The sequence below is a fragment of the Molossus molossus genome, unplaced genomic scaffold (assembly GCF_014108415.1).
Source record: "Molossus molossus isolate mMolMol1 unplaced genomic scaffold, mMolMol1.p scaffold_m16_p_10, whole genome shotgun sequence".
NCBI classification, from domain to species: Eukaryota; Metazoa; Chordata; class Mammalia; order Chiroptera; family Molossidae; genus Molossus; species Molossus molossus.
In genome coordinates, this window is record NW_023425345.1 from 32,490,915 (window position 1) to 32,507,990 (window position 17,076).

The 17,076-nt window shown below is 36.0% G+C and overlaps 1 pseudogene; it reads right to left on the reverse strand.

The window, feature by feature from the left end:
• Window positions 1-200: 200 nt before the first annotated feature.
• LOC118623377 lies at window positions 201-16,514 on the reverse strand (annotated as a pseudogene).
• Between the last annotated feature and the right edge of the window lie 562 nt (window positions 16,515-17,076).

Consider the following 17,076-nt stretch of genomic DNA (forward strand, 5'->3'; position numbering starts at 1 on the left):
CACTTCCTTTTATTAATAATTTTCTGCTACCATCAAATATAATAAGAATAGTCTCTCACACATGGCACTTTTGACGCATTCATAAAGAGTTCGTTTCTCATTGAAAGAAATATCTGCTTTCCACATGGGTAAAAAATGTTTATGTATTCCACACGCACTCTATCGCATAAAATGGAAATTGGTTTCATTTTCCATTTATATTAAGAGTAATCTTCAAAGTGTCTTGCTAGTTCACTGTGTTTCATTTTCTCTGTGAATAGTTCATCAAATACTCTCTTCTGCTTTGAAGTAAAGTAGTTTATCCAATCACCCACAGCTCCTGGAAAAATTGGAAATGTATCAGACAAGAACCAATTTCAATGTATAGTAGTCATAAAAGAAATCTGTTAGATTTATAATGAAATGTGGACAATTTCACCTCTTCGTGATAAGATGAAGGGGGAATTTTTCTTTTCTTCATTTGCTTATCTGTTGTTTCTAATTTCTTTAGTCATAGTTGCCTGTCAATTTGCATTGTTTGAAAAGTTACTTCTTAAAAAATAAAAAGGAAGATTTAAAATGCACAAATGTCTTAGGTTTTACGGTAGCAGGCAAAAAAGTATCGCACCTGAACCTAATCAAAATCTAAAGCCGACTGTGGAGATAATGATGTTTCATTCATTTCCCTGTCTGCGCACCTCCACAACGGCGGCTGTGCTGAGAACACATCACAGCAGTGGGTGACTGGCCTCCTTTTAAGGAAATTTATTTTACAATGTTGATAACAGGGAGTTGGAAATAAAATGGAAATAAGATAAATACAGTTGACCCTTGAACAAAGGGAGGGTTAGAAGCACCCACCCCTTCCCCTGTTGAACATCCATGTATAACTTTTGACTGCTCAAAAACTTAACTACCAATAGTCTACTTACTGTGGACTGGAAACCTTACCAATAATATAAACTGTTGATTAACATGTATTTTGTATATTATATGTGTTTATATTATGTTCTTTCAATAAGGTAAGGTAGAGAGAAAAGAAAATGTTATTAAGAAGATCATAGCCCAGCCGGTGTGGCTCAGTTGATTAAGCATCGTCCTATGCACCAAGAGGTTGCAGGTTTGCTTCCTGGTCAGGGCACATGCTCGGGTTGTGGGCTCAGTCCCCAGGAGGGGGCGTGCAGGAGGCAGCCGATTGATGTTTCTCACATCGATGTTTCTATCTCTTTCTTCTTCTCTCTTTCTCTTTCTATAAAAATCAATAAAAATATATGAATACAAAGAAAATAATAAGGAAGAGAAATAATTACAGTAAATATTGAATAAAATCTGTGTGTAACTGGACTTGCTCAGTTCAGCCCCTGTTATTCAAGGGGCAGCTGTGCTTCCCACAGTCCATTAGCCTCTCCTGTTCTTACAAGTCACACTGTCAGCCTTGGCACAGCATCAACCCCCCAGGACTGCCCTTCTCACATCCATTATGCACAGTGCGCCATATCCCACCCCTAGGTCTTGCCCACCATGGTCTTTTGCTGCTTCTGGCCCTACACTTCACCCCTGTGGTCTGGGTGCACCGGAGCCAGCAATGCATCATTTTATCCCCCTGTTACTGACATCATATACCATTCCCTATTATTTTTCTTTTCCATTTAGTTTGTAGACTCTTTCAAGTGATGGACTGTAATGTGTATTCCTGCAGTACTGAATTCAGTGCTGACGATAGTGGATACTCAGTAAAACTCGTGGTTTGATTGAATGTCAGATAACATCACCTACAGCAAAGAAATGTATTTATAGTATAACTTAAGAGATGTTTGGTGTTGATTCCTAGTCCAAAAGACGGAGTTTAAAAATAAGTAAAGTGGAACTCTTCTGTTTGGAAAAAAAAAAAAGAAAACAGGAAAGAAAGTACCAGAGGGAAGGTCCCAGAGTCAGGAAATGACATAATGACATTGCTTCTAAAACACCTGACTCGGGGCACAGGGTCAGTCTCAGTACCCTTTGGTCCTCTGGTTCTCCCTTCCAGCTTCTGTTATCAGTTCACCTAGACCAATGCTGTCTTCTTTCATTTCACTGGCATTTGTTTGCTTGGTTTCAGATTTATTCTTTCACTCTGACTTTCTTTTACCTTTTTAAAAATGTTCTTTTAAAAAATAAAATAGCTGTGCATGCAGGCTAGAGGAAACACATATAAGCAAAAGAAGATAAAAATCAAGGAAATGTACTCAGCTCACATGGCTAACAAGTTGGCTGGCATGCATTCTTCCAGATGTTCTTTGCAAACAAAAATGCATATACACTGCATTTTAAGCTACACAATTATAACCTACTCTTTTTCCACTTAGTATACTTTGATTATCTTCCCATTTTAGTATTCATATACCAACAATGAAAGTTATAGTGAGTAGGATAAGACTCTTTGGATTCAAGTTTTGACCCTACCAGCTACTAGTCATGTGTCTTTGGACAAGTTCTTCAGGTGTTTGGTGTCTCGGTAAAGTGTGGATACCATAAATACCATCCTCAAAAGTCTGCTGTCAAAATCCAGACAAACCAAGTAATGTGCCTGGCACACAGTAACGCACTCAGTGAATGCTGGTTGCTTTCACTCTAGAGTTTTCATGACATAAACCCTTATGTGGATGTGACTTAGTATGTTTAACAGTTTCTGATCAGTGACCTTTTCAGTGCATTCTAGGTTTTCACTGTTACAAGCAATATTGCTACATACATCCTGTCCATACACCTCTCCATACTTCTATAATTCTCACCCTAGATTTTAGTGTGTCAGAAGCCCTACAACTTCTGACACTTATGAGGACCACCCTTGATTATCACCTTATCTCCCTGGCCACCGCAGCCATTTTCTAGAACATCGGCACTATTTCTGAGTTAAAGTGAAGACAGCTGCCGGCAAATTCTCCTCTGTAAAGTGAAGGAATATCTCTGCGTGCCAAGGATTCTGTATCAACGACGTCAGTAGTTTCTGTGAAACTCTTACTTTCAGAGGATGGATCCCCCAACACCCACCGCCTCCAGCAAACATCCTTAAGTTTAGTTCCTCACGTAAAATAAAATTTACCAGCCAACTGGTGTTTGTGGTGACTAATATCGGTGAAGGTGTTTCTACTCAACTTTCTGTGCTTTGTTAGATACACGAGAAAGAAACCACTTTGGGATAGAACTTAAATGCATTAGAAAGAATGTTGTCAGCTACAACTATGTTGATAGGATTTTACCTAGCAATATTTGCTAGGATCAAAAATATGGCAGGTCAAAGATGAACTCTATTATCGTTAGAGTAAAATTTCTCAACTTTGTATTATAAGATGTGTGAATACTGAGAAGTTACTAATCAGATCTCAAAGGGCCATGATAAAAGATGTCAACAGTACCACTGGACTCCAGTAACCATCAGAACTTAATTCCTCATCATCCTCTTTACCGTGGCCCCTCCCAATCTCTTTCTGTTTCTCTCCCCTTGGCTTATTTCACCTTCCTTTTTTCTAAGTTCTTTGTCTTCCCCTTATCTTCTCTCTCCCATCCCTCCTAGCCTTTTTCTTGACCCTGCCTCTCTTTCAAGCTCCCACTATCAAACTTCTTAAAAGAGTGCTCCTTCTTTGCTGCTCCTTTCTTTATTTCTAATCTCTTCAAACCCCTCAACCTGGCTTCCACCCCATCTCTCAGAATTCACAAATGATAAATAAATGGTTATGTTTGACCAAAGCTTTCTACCAATTCTGGCTGATCTCTTTCCTTGGCTTGTCTTGGGCTGCTTCATTCTCATTGATTGCAGGGTTCCCCCTTCTGTCCCCTTTTCCACTAGCCTTTCCCACTCACCCTGACTGATTTTACCAAATTCCACAACCTACTAACGGCTCCAAAACGGACTTCTAAGCTGAGCTCCATTCAACAGTCACTCACTGTCGCTGCCCAAATTACCATCATCAATATTTCATACCTGGACTATTGCAACCACCTCTTTACTGGACTTTTTGCTGTTTTCATACTTTTAAATCAATTTTCCACACATGTCTGACCATGTTAGGTCCCTTCTTAAAAGAGCAAACAGACCAGGAAAAAAACAAAAGACCTGCGTACGATGTCCATCAAAGCTTTTGCTCTCTGGCCCCAATCTCTTCATCTCTCTCATTCTGCTTCACATATTATCATTCTAGCACATGGGAGACAGACAACCTGCTCTCTAGAAAATACCATCTAATTCCATGCTGGTTCTGAGCATCTCTTCTTGCTGTTAGCTCTTACTACTCAACCTGCTTCTAAGTTACACATTAGGAATTAGCAGAGATTTATTTCCTTCTCTGTTTCTATGCAGAAGGACATCCTTAGATAACAATCCTTGCTCTCTCTCCACCCTTCACTTACTTCTGCAAGATTAAGTTATTTGATTGGTGAGTTTGGGAAAATGCACTGTCCACACTCATCAGCTCCTTTCTCTCTCCTGAAGGAAACAGGTCATGAACCACACTCTAAGTTACTTGCTGGAGTGGGGAGACAGGACTGCCTTTCATTGACTGTGACTAAGACTATGTTTATAAAATTCTGGGTAATTTATTAGCAAGCAAACTGGTCTCCAGATCTGAGACGCATTCTTCAATAACTGTATCATTTCTATCTATTTGACACCTGTGTTTTCCTCTCAATTGGTTACTAACTAGGCATGGAAATATCAAAGTCTGGAAAGAGTGAAATTCAAGAATTTCATTTAATAAATATTCACTGATGGATGACAATGTGCAATCTGTTGTGCACGATATGGAGTACACAATGGTGAAATGAAGGTTTAAAAAGATAAAATAGAACTAATTCCAAACATAAGCCTAGGCAAAGCACCACCTCCCTTTCTGACTTACCTTTCCGAAACACCAGGTTCTTATTGGATGTGAGGGCACAGATGGTCTTATTCGGATCACCGTTTTCTTTGGCTGCATCATTTTTCATTTCCCTGAATGATGATTTTGAAGCAATCTGATTAACTTCACTTTCACTCACATTGTTGATATTTTCTTTATGCTTTTAGAAAGATCCTGAGCAATAAGCAAATAAATAAAACAAGCGTTACTCATCAAAACACTAAATTCATTCCCTCAAACGTGAAAATGAATTCATGGATTGATTTTCTGTATTAGCTTAATTTGACTTAAATTTTGATTGTTGAAATGTTAGGAAAGACTTACTTTCTTCATTTCTTCATAGAATATAAATAGAATGTTTTTATCATTTTTGTGGTCTTCCCAGCTTAAAACATGATCAAACCAGGATCCATACACAACTAGAAGAAAAATGAATTGTTGTGTTAATATTAAACATTATGGCTTTAGGTACCTGGGTTCTTTCCTCTTCAGCAAATTGTTAAAGCAAGGCACATACATCTTAGACTCAGGAATAAAAAAGTTGTCCTTAGAAGAGCTCAATTTCACTATTGTTTCAACTAAATACAATATTGAAAAATGAAGCTGGACAGTAATTTTTTTTAAAGTAAGGCTCTGTGGGGTTTTTTCTTTTTTTCAGTAATTTATTTTTATCATCTGGAGAAGTGACAGCATTTTCCCAATAACTGTGTTTTGATAACTGCTCTGGATCTTGGGAGAAATAGAGAAACACTGAGAATTTGTCCTTTTCTTTTTGTAAAATGACATGATTTTCATAATTATAAAAATTTATATCCCCCACCCCCAGTATAAAAAAAAAATTCTATTCAGGTATCTTAGTTCAAGGTTAAGAAATACAGACTAAGGGATTTGCAAGTAGTTGATATTGACTCTTTAATGATTTGTTAATTTGACAGATTTAAAAATCTCCAGGGCATTAAAGTATAATATTATCATGCAAAGTAACCTCTATATAAAAGTAAAATATCATCATGCAAAGTAACCTCTACAGCTGTGATGACCAAAAGCAAACAGTGAACAACTTCTTGTCACCACAAAAAGTTGACTAGCTTGACAATCTAAAGAATAATACAATCATTTAAAATACTACATCTAGGTCTTTCCACGCATCTTTGTTATGCAAAGGTTTAATAGTAGCTAGTGCCCCAGTCGTAAAAGAGCTACTCTACCAGCGATTTCCTGAAGAGCTGCTGACTATAGATTCATTTAATACACATTTATTAAGCCAGACACTGAGCTATATACATTTTGAACATTCAAACTTTGAATAAATTAAAGTACAATTAACTCCAAACTAAATGCAATTTTTTATGGCTTCAACTCCTGAGGAAGGAAAAGGGCAAGACAGTAACTCTAATGTATTTTTGAAACAAAAATTTCTGGGGCTACAGTGGTATCATTACAGTCAGCTCAATTTTCTACTACCTTTTGGACTGTCTAATAAGGGCTGTATAATAAGAACTGGTCCTTGGAAGAGCTGTTTTCCGTTATCAGCAATCTCACTGCTATTTCAGTGCCTTACTCAATACTTTGTCTTAGAAATATTCAAATTACCATATCAGTGATAAAGGTTTATCTTCTCACAATGGCCAACATTTGCAAACACAAACACATGGCAGAAGGAAGACTAATTTTTCTCTCACACGAATTTAGGAAGTTAACCAAGTCTCTAGTTTGCCAAACTACCTACCTCACAGTCTCAATCCACTTTGCCAACTCTCTCCAGCAGCCACAGCCCAGCCCTTGGAGGTAATGTCATTGCCTAGAGTTGTTGATAACACAAAGCCTCGATGCTGTCTGGGGGAGCTCATGCTTCTGGGGCCAAAGGCTAGGTAGGGATAGAGACCCAGAGCCACACTTTGTGGGCAGGGTGGAGAATGAACAGAGTAGTGTAATTGACATTGCCCATTATGGTTATTCAGTACGAAATGTATTCCAACATATTCAAAATAGATTTAAGAAGAAACTTTTGGATACTAGCCTGATCATAATTTGAAAGCCAGCTGTTCTATTATTAACTAATTAATTTATACTGCTCCTTGTTCCAAAAGGACTCAAGCTAGCCAAAAGACTCTAAAGAAATTAGCTGCCTGTGCCTTTCTCATTAATGTAGGAAATTACAGTTTCAGTTAATTTTTTAATCAGAATCCTCATTGTCCGGGTCATGAGTAGACCTATGGCGTTAAAGAAAATACAGTTTCCCAAATAAAGATTTGAAATTTTGCTTTCATGGAAAATGCTTTTCTCCTTCAATTAATTACAACATTTTTCTATCACTTCCTGGTCTTAATTAACATATGCCTGGATGGTCTTCCTTCTGTTATCCACAAATTACTCATTCCCCTGAAACGGCCTTGAATACAAGTTGCCCTTTCTCGACCAACTCATGTGTCTTAGGGTTGGAGTGTGAGTCATCAATCTCTGCTCTCTATGGACATTCCAGAGCTCCTCCCTCCCAGACAACCCGGGCTCCTTTAACATGTCCTTTGACTATAATGCTCTCTCTATTCTGGTTTCAGCGGAAAGTTGACCTTCTGATCTCTCCCTATAGTCACTGAACACTCTGATTTTTATATTACAGTCTCCTGTGTTATCTCAGGTCTAGCTACCAACTGTAGCAACTTTAATGGACAGCTTCTGCAATGCCCTCTTCTTAATATTTTGTCCCTTTCCACCTTTACTTTCTTCCCTTCGTACATATCAAAAATTTTCCTACAAATACCTTTCATTTCCTTGCCCCCTTATAGTTTGTAATCACCAAAAAAACCCAAAAAACAGTATTGGATCAAAACACGTCACCTTCTTTCCATCTCACCTACTATTGTTGAGTTTTGCTGAAGAAATTCACACCACTCTGTATTTCTACCACTGCAAATTCATTTTCAGTCCCATGGGCCCCAAGGCTGCCTGGCAAACTGATTTGTCCTGCATTAACACAGTCTCCTATGCTTCCACTGTTTCAAAACCCCCACACTTTCTGCACTCTCTGCCTCACTCTTATATCCAGTTACAATAAGCATTTTAGTGCCTAGTTTCTAGAAAGCACTCTGATGATAATTGTGCAGAAAACAAACTCACTGGGATGAAGTGGCCAAGGAAATGTAGGGTTCTAATATAAAATTGGAGAAGGGGCTAAACAGAATAAAAAGGAAATGCTAATATATTGTTTCATTGAAATATTATTCATCTGCCAGAATACAATTTATAGTTATTATTTAATTGAAAACCTAAAGTGCATTTGTAAACTGTGTGAAAGACAAATTAGATAATTAGGTAAATGTGTCACTATCTTTATCTTTATTGTACTGTCTTGTTATGCAATGTGTAATTGTGTCTATGGTTTGAAGATGGGTTTTGGATATAATGATGCCTCGCTTGTAAAATACTCCTCTAGATAAATATCTACTTGTAACATTTATACCTTAATGTGAAGTTATTTATAAGTCTTTGTGTCTTTAAAAGTTATGTATAATAGAATGTCAGTAGATTTTTACAGTAAATTTTAGCCATTACTTAATTTGAACCTCTAAATAATCCTACAAAATAGATGGTTTTATTAGTCCTATTTTATATTAGGAGTCTGAACCTTAGAAAGGTTAAGTTATTGTCCAAAATCTCACAGAGAATAAATTATTGTCAATATTTAATCCTATGTCTTCCTCCCCTATAGCCTGTTCTTCCTATTATACATGTCGTCATTTGCAAGAGAAATAATTCTTTCCTCCAACAGTCATTGAAGAAAACCCCTGAAACACAGTCATATACATATCACACACACACACACACACACACACACACACACACACACACACACACAAAACAAAAAACCCTGTCTTATAAATAATAAAATGTAAAGTGACTGCTCCACTCGAGTAAATTTTTAAAAAGCTTTTGTGATTCATTAACTATTCTCAGTGTCTACAGGCTTTGCCCAGGCTGGATTACCCAGTTGTAGAATACTTACAAGTCAAATCTTTTTACAATTAAAAATCTATTAACTCACTGAAGAAGGTGTCAAAAATCACCTGGAATATTTTTTTTCTAACTACACCCTGCCCTTCATGGGTACTCTGTTAGAACTCCCGATCCTCTGATAACAAAGACAAGTGCTCCATGATGCTAGTTTGCTTGCCTGTGTAAGACCCGGGTTGGCCTTTCTGTGGCTGCATTGACAGAAAAATAATCTGTCGAACAGAATCAATCAGATCATGCCCTGGGCCTGCTTTTTCTTCTGTGCATTGCAAAATTATAGAGACACAGCCAAATCAGAGCTTAATCAGTGGGGAGGATGGAAGGGTGAGCCACAGTGTGAGATAATGGCAGACAAACACAACTTTTTTTCTTGAGAAAAAGCAGGCTCAAGTTCTGTTTAAAAATAATAACTTATGTATTTAAACGTTGCTTATTCCGAAAATGGAACTGAGGCAGAGTGAGGCATGCTAACTATCTTCAAATATTTAGAAGGTTAACATGTGGAAGAGGAATTAATGATCAGGGCACACTGTTTTGGCTGGATGAGTTATGGCACAGTGGTAGGAGCAAAGATTTTGGAGCTGACATTTAAGTTTAAATTTTGGCTACTCCTTATTAGTTATACATTCTGGACAAGCTATTTGGCCTCCCAAGGTCTCCATTTTCCTTACCTATAAAACAAGTATAATAACATTGACCTCATGTGGCCTAGTGAGGATGAAAAGAGATCATGTTTGCTTAGCACTTAGCTAAGTGTCTGTATCACATGGTAATATATATATTTATATATATGTTATATATATTATATTATATATATAATGTATATACATATATAATATATATATTTTAAAATTTTAGCAGTACCAAGATGAAACATGTTCCTTTGGAGCTGGAGTGTGGAGTGTAAACCTCTTGTCAAGGCTGAAAAGTTGAACCTTCACCTCTATAATTCCTGGAGATGTTGTAAAGGTGATTCAAGCAGCAGCTGGGTGTTTTAAACAGATGACCTTTCGTGTGTCTGTCATTCCTGAAATTTTATGATTCTACTAAATGCATGCCATTAAATTAGAAAATAGAGGAGGTGAACTAGTAGGAGAATAGCACATTCTTCCAAAGGGAATATGTAAAGCAAAACCAAGTATTAAACCTTGTTGCTGGTGACTTCCCAGTGGCCCCATGTTAAGGTTACACTTGCTGTGGCCTCTCTTAAATTAAGCAAAAGCACAACAATTTACATGTAAAATAGTGAAACTAACAATTAAGATCTACTCTAAGCCCAGTAAAAGATAAAATCTTCTGGGTACACTCCATTACTAAATCATGTCTCTTTTAAATTCTGCATTGTCCTGGTATATTCTTTTCATTGAATAGAACTTGGGAAATTAGAAGTTTTTGTTTTGTTTTGTTTTGTTTTTATTATGCTCCAGACACCACTGAATATATTCACAAGAAAAAGTGAAAAAATTCACAGGTCATGCACGTTAGCAAGACCAACATGTGCTATCCAGCTCAATCAAATGATGGACCCTTGTATTATTTTCAGGATAAATTACTTGGTTAGTTTTTATAAAATCAAATGTCAAGGCTAATTCTTTCACATTTATTTTAATTGGGGGATTTTAGTTTTTTGTGTGTGCCTTGTTTGTTTGCGTAGTTTTATTTTTCATGCAGGTATATGTAAAACATGTTTAGGCTACTTGTCTAGGTCTCAGCTATATTTCACTGTACTCCAGTTAGTGCATAATTATTTCCTGAAATGACTTAATAATAAAAAGATGCTTCATCAGCATTAAGCATAATAAGAAATTGCTCACATATACTACCTACCGGTGATAAGAAAGACTATGAAGAAGCACAATAAGAATTGCCTAGAAGTGGAATAGAGAAACAGCTGTGTCTTTCGGATTCCTAATGATGTAGATAATCTGTTAAAAAAAATCAATTATTTTTGGGTGGAAATAGCCCCAACGTGAAACATTTCCTATAGGAAAGTGGGTGCTGGTATTGAAACATCGGGAAGAACACTGTACAGTATACGATTGCTGCTGCGCTGTGCACCTGAAACTAACACAAAACCACATTACATGTGAACTGCAAGAGAAAAAAACATTTTTTTAACATAAAAAAAAAAAAAGAAAGTAGAAGCTAAACTTACCTGTGCCAGTCAATTTTTTTTGGCAGTTTCAGTTAATTATTAAATGCAGACTTAAGCCAGTGTTTCTCAGCACTTACCATGCATATGAATCACCAGATCTTGTTAAAATGCAGATTCTGATTCAGGGGTTCAGGATGAAGCCTGGCAGCCTACACGTCTAACATGTTCCCAGGGGATGTTGATGCTACCAGCTGGTCAACCACGCGATTTCAATGGGTGTGCTAAGTGTGGCTCTTTCTTTTTAGGGGCAGAAATGAGAAACCCCTGTTCTTTTGTAGAATGAGATTACTTTTTAAATATCCATGTATTATAATACATGACTTGAATTCAGTAAATTTTTTTACAAATTGTCTATTCTTATTCATAAGAGGATCGATGTTTTGGAATTTCCTTTTTTTACAATCTAAACACCCAAAGCGTAGGGAATCTAAGATACCCTACCAATTTACAAAAACACTGCAATTGCAATTTACTTCAATTTGATAAATATTTACATAATATCTACTATGTACCAGGCAGTGTGCAATGTTTCAGGTCCAAGGAATATAATGATGAGCAAGACAGAAATGTCTCTAGTCCTCTCAAAACTTGCAGTCAGGTCAGGAAAGCTCTCGACAGTGCGTATTTGAGGGTTATGATAGGGAAGTGTGGCGTGCAGCAGAAGCACATACTTAGGACACCAGTGGGAGAAGCTGGGTGTCAATGGACTGTTGTTCAGTTACAGTCAACATTGCATGAGTATCAGATGTTCTGCTTGATTTTCCATTGACAGTCAGAGTGGACACATTTTAGTTGGATAAGAAAGTGTTTACTGAGTCATTTTCAGTACCTCACTATCTTCCTGTAGTGTGGTCATGACACAGTTATTGTGCATGACCCATATAAACAGCACTTGCTCCTCTTTTCTTGAGAGGTGGGTAAAGGCCACTGTGCACAGGAATAAAGAGCCACCTTAACCCCTCCCCGCCATTATCCTCTCTTTGCCCCAGAAGGTAATCGTGGAGTAACCCAGCAAACACCACAGGCTTTTCCTAACTGCTCTGGGCCTCCTGAACAGACTCACAGAACCCCAAGGCTCAAAGAGTGCAGTTTAAAAACCCACTGCCTTAATAAAAAATGATAAAATGTCAGCATTTTTAGCCAGGGCAGACTTTCCAGGGGGGTGGGGTAGAGAGAAGAGTATTTTAGGGTCTTTGAAAACCCCCCCAAAATTACATGTCAGTAGTATCTAGTGGAAAAGACAGTGAATGCAAACCATTAATACATAATTTGCCAAAAAAGTTAGAAGAATATATTCTGTAACTGTGTGGTGACGGATGTTAAGCAGACTTCCTGTACTGTGCTGACCATTTCACAATATATACAAATATTGAATCATTATGTTTTACATCTGAAACTAATGTAATGCTATATGTCAATTATACTCAAAAAACACATGAGAAGGATGTATTCTCATAAATTATAAGAAATACTAGTGGAAGGTTGAGGAATATAAAGGCAAGGCAGAATAGTACTCTGGAAAAAAGTTATATGTTAATTAAATATCATGAAATGAGTCTAAAATATAAATTTCCCGTAAGAAAATTTGGGAACAAAAATGGAGAGACAAAGGTTTAGAAGAAAATACAGGAGGCCTAGTAGGACTGCGAGCTGGTAGAGAAAGATTGGAGGAGGGACTTCCTGATTGACAGGCCCTACTGGAGCAGGAAAGGTTTGCCCAGCCCTTAAGCCCTTAGGGCTAGGCCATCAGCAACCCAGGCAGCTCGCCCCTTGGGAGACCAGGGGGAACCAGAGTCTCAGTCCCCATTAGAGGTTAGGAGAAAAGAGTTGAACCTTAAGACTGTACCGTTAGTGTGTTAGTTTAAAGAAGCCCCCTAACCTTTCTGAGCTTCAGGTTTCTTTGCTTATGAAAACTAATATACTTACTCCTCTCGTTTTTGTAATGTGTTTATAAAACACAGCTCAATTTCTAGTAGCCATTTGTTATTAAAGTGATTGCATTGCCCTGAGTGAGGGTTATTGACCTCATCAGACTCCTTTTCTCCCCAGATCTCTCTTTCTGTCTTAGAGATGATCTGAAATGGAAATGCTCGGTTGAGTGAAAGTGTAATCAAGTTAGTACACCTTTACCTGTTTTGATAGATTTGCTGGGGATCAAGGCAAAACTATGACATTTGCCTCTGGTTGACTGTGTTTACCTTTCTTTGGACAGAAGAATAGAAGGTGCACATAGAGACATTGTTCTTGCAGAGTTATAATCATAGGAAGATCTGGTTTGATTTGTGCACATCTAACTGGTAGGTTATTTTTGTTATTTTTGGAATATGGTTGACATTGTTTAAAGAGGCTTCACTACTGGGAATTTGTTATAATAAACATGTATTTTGCCTTTGGTTTTCAATTTTTTTCTTTTTTTATCAAAAGAGAATTTTTAAAATGCTCCTTATACAGACATTTATAGAGAAAGTAAAATCCAACCCTAAAGTCATACCATAGAAAGCCACTTGGCATGTTATATTTTTATCTAGACTTTGTTTTTTCTATGTGTGTATATGTATATTTTAATTATATTGAGATTATTCTGTATATATATTTAAAACATGCTTTCTACTTAAACTTATTCTGTAAGCATTTCTCCATTAAAACATAAATTTGAATATAAAATTTATGAAAATATTATTTTAAATTATAGTTTTAAAATAATAATAATATGGTGACTTCATTTTAAAAATAGCTTGAAGTAACTATTCTTTAGCATTTTATATACAATATCTTTTATTCCTTTCCTAGATAATCCTTTGCAAAAATGACAGAATAATTAAAATAATATTAAGGCAATTTTTCCTTTCCTAGACTTCAATATTTAAAGTAAAAAGATAAAAACCAGATTCAGAGTAGAGTAAGACATTGTGTAGTGTAATTAGATAGTTCATATTTCTTTTATCACTGAAAGATTATTAAAATAATTTTTATAAGCTAAATACTATGGTCATGCTGTACATGCATTGTCTTATTTAATCATCACTACTGTATGAGATTGATACCGTAATTCCTGTATCAGAAAGCATCAGCAGTTTTCCAAGGTCGCACATCTTGAAAGTGGCAGAGCAAGAATCCAAGTTTGGTTGTGCGGTATCCCCAAGCTTTCACCCCTCACCATTGAACTTACCTTGCATTGTTTTTGTTTGATGTCCATTGGTAGCATGTTATAGTTCAAATGAGTTGGAATAACTCTTCTCTTACAACACATTTTTAGCTCTTCAAATTTAGAAATGTATCCCAGTTCAATTGGAGATGTTAAAGTAATTTCAGCATTGGGAATGTTCTCAATGACTTTTGCAATCCAGTGTGTGCCTTCACACAAAAATAAAATAAAATTCACTTTTAATTAAATGGCCCTCTTGATGAAATGAATTTAGAAAATTAGCACTAAGTTATAAGGCAATGAATGCATTAGTTTTATTATAAATAGTTAGTTTTACCTCTTGACACCCATTGAAATTTGTAGAAACACTTAAGATGTTAATTCATTATACCAGAAATCCACACTGGCCAGGCCAGAAAAATTACATTTTAAAAACATGAAGAGGTATGAGAACTGTATATACTGTTTCCTCAACTTGAAATACTCTTCTGTGCCACCACTCACTTCTAATACCTTCTCCAATTCACAAATACACAGATCTTCCCACACATAATTCCTATTGGTCCTGCAAGCTCATGCATTTTGCTCTTTTATAAACTGTCTTCTGAGTGCCTACTCCCCTGGAATAATTGTTCACCTTTAGGTCCCTCCAAAGTAACACACACCAGAGTGTACTTGCCATTGCTTGAATTTATGCCTCTCTCCCCATTTCCCCCTTGAAGACAGACAATGGATCTTATTTTTGTTTGTGTATAAATACAGAGTAGTTGTGCACACAAAGCATTAGAACAATGAACAAATAGTATGTTCAAACATCATAGAAATGCATGCCTGTAACCTTGAAGTCTGGAAGGAATACCACTGTATGTTTACATAAAGCAAACGTGGATGTGTTCCAATGTTGTGGACACTAGTAAGTAGAAGCAGTGAAGCAGAAGTTTGGGAAGAAAAGATTTTTGCTAATTTGAAAGCAATGTCCCCGAAGAATTTCAATCAGCCTTAGTTTCCATTTATTTTATTGCAATTACAGTTTTACAGGCAAATAAATATTCATAGTTTAAACAGTGCTCTCATTTGCATTATATGTTTTAAATTTAAGACTTTTAGGTTATAATGTTCATATAAATGTGACTCATATGGTAGTGATAGTTTTATTATTTTTAAAAAATGTATTGATTTCTTCTCATGAAAAAGAGAGAACACACAGTTTTGTGCTGCTAAAGGAGACCTCCTGGCAGCTGATAGAAATATGTCCATTTATAGGCACCAATTGGTACAGTGGAAGCCTTATGTATGGTTGTTTATATATGGTATAAATTAGCCACCTGTTCCAAGAACCTTAAACTTAACATTAGTTACTTTCTAGACTAACATATCAATTTAAAATAAGATATAGTTATTCATAGAGCAACCTACTGCGTAGCAAGAATACTGAGGTATTCTGGAGACAATCATTTCATTTCTATTTGTAGCAATACTTTCTAAAAAAGAGATACAGATATGTTTTATATTTGTTCTCAAAAACACCATGGGAATTCTGGACCTATGTCAGCTCTGCATCACCCAAAGTCGTGGGCTTGACTTATAAGTCAACAAGAGGACTACAGTACACACACAACTCAAAGGGAGCTTGGCTCTTACTTGCTGAATCCAGGATAGCAGGTATGTGGTCAACCACATACATACACTATTCTGGACATAGCAACAGGCATTTGAATATTATATATCCAGGTAATCTCTAAGAATAAAAAGTAATATATTACTAATTTAAGTAATAAGACATAAACTTAAATAATAAAAGTATTTATCGTTTTTATTAACCCAGAAGAAAAAAAATTATTTATAAATCAATCATTAAGTATAAATGGAACAAACTCATGTTTATCACCATGCCTGGCACAAAGTATGAGGAAAACTTTATAATGCTATAGATATGCTTATTATATATGTCAACATTTGTATGTCTTCGTGAATAAAATAGAAACAAGAATATAGTAAAGATCTAAAATTTTTCTAATTGGATTTTTTTCAAAGCACAGTTTTTTGCCTCTCTCCTGTCAATTTTTGTTCATTAGAATAAGCATTTAGAATATCTTAATTTCCTACAGAGATTCTGAAAAAAATATTTTATAAAAATTATTTTTATATTTATTATTATTGTTGTTGTATTCCTACATTTACAAAATACAATGAAACCAACTTTACCAGATTTTGGATAGGAAACCAGAAACACATCATCTTCTCTTGCATTGAAGGAATCCAGGGAATTTAGAAGTCCTTCTGAAGACATAGTAGAAAAGAGGATCTCCTTGAATTTATGAAGAACACTTGACTGGTTCAGGGATGACATCTTTCATCAAATCAATAAAAAAGTACTCACTAAACACTAACTACACGAGGTGCAGAGCAAGTATGGTCCTTGCTTTTTGTCCTAGTCCAGTAGCAATGTAATCTTAGAATTACTGTGCTGGTAGTCCAACTAGAGGAATGTATATATACCTTTTTCAATTTTCACAAGAATAATTTTTGAACCATAACCGAGCCAAAGTTTACTGTGAAAATGTTATCTGAATTTCACTGATAATACATATCACAAAATATTTCCTCTACTTGTGTCACTCAGAGTAATTTACATATGAAGTTTTCAAGCTTTCAAAATGTAATCATTTAGGGGACTAACATAAATCAAATCCCTTGGCCTAAATAAAGAAAGACTTTTAGTGGCTATAATGGATTATATCAGTGGGGAAATGATTGGGAAAACTGAACTTGTTAATATTAACACATAGTAGAGGAAGTAGCTAGTATTGCATTTCGGGAAGAGAAGAGGAATAGAATAAAGAAAATTCTTCTAAGAATTAGTAGATAAATCTATGACTAACATAAACTTTATAGTCAACAAAAGACACTAT